We start from the raw sequence: 1,112 nt of genomic DNA, 5'->3' as shown, positions 1-1,112 counted from the left end.
CACACACGGTTGTCAGTCATCTACACTTTAATAGCATGGAGTATCAAATAATTCTCTGTAGCCAGCTTTCTTTGAAAGAGGGGAATAGGCCATTTAGTTCCTATCATGAAGATGAAGGGCAGCGGATCTGAGCGACATTCCCTGGATCACAAGAGCCCCCCTGGAGGGCCAGAGCTAAGGTCTGTGTCTTCAGACAGGGCGTCAAGGTGCCCTTGGAGACCCTGAACCCTGGGATCTGGTGAAGCAGGAAATGGGGAGACTTATGCTGCTTTGAACATGTCAAAAGGCCCCCTAGAAAGAGTAGAGAAGCTGCCGGAGCGCCCTGAGCAGCCAGGAGGCAGGACCTGGGCTCTGCGCTTTGTATGACCTCAGGCAAGTCACTGCTTCTCTTTGTGCCTCGGTCTCCTTGCCTGTAAACAGAAATGATGATACCAGTGCCACCCTCCCTGACTTGCTGGGAGGACGAATTGAGTTTACACAACAAGCTGATGTTGTTGAGGTGTAGTCCCCCCACAACCCCACTCTACCCATGCGTTTAGTGCCCAGCCGGTTGGGCTCTGTAAGGCTGTGCCTAAGTCCTCTTGCCACAGATCCTTTGAGGGGCACTTTTGAAATGTTGAACCAGGCACGCCCTTCTTGCCGATGCACATTCTATCGGCCAACTTCCACCTCCCCAAATAGGTCGGTGATATCCACTTTGAAAATCCTTTTTTTTTTTTTTTTTTTGCCCATGAGTTGAGAGAAGGCAGACTTAGAAAATCTCGAAGAAGGTAAGCCTCTTTGGGGATTTTCACACGTGTCAGAGAGAACACCTTCAACCAATTCATTCAATAAATATTTATTGAGCAGCTATAATGTGCACTTAAAGCACTTAAGATACAGCAGTGAACGAAACTGTGAGCCACTGCTCTCTTGGAGTGGACATTCTAATGCCCTAGCAGCTAATGGTGGTGCCGCAGACACTGGTTAGATTCAATGGTCCAGGGAGGGAAGGATGAAAAGGAAAGACCAGGAAAGAGACCCCCTGCCCCTCCATCTAGCCTGGCCTGCCTTCCGTGGACAGGGTCTGGCACCAGGTACATCCTAGCAGCCTGGGTTTGAATTCTGACTCC

The sequence above is a fragment of the Propithecus coquereli genome, unplaced genomic scaffold (genome assembly GCF_000956105.1).
Source record: "Propithecus coquereli isolate 6110/MARCELLA unplaced genomic scaffold, Pcoq_1.0 Scaffold341, whole genome shotgun sequence".
NCBI lineage: Eukaryota > Metazoa > Chordata > Mammalia > Primates > Indriidae > Propithecus > Propithecus coquereli.
This window is presented reverse-complemented; position numbering follows the sequence as displayed.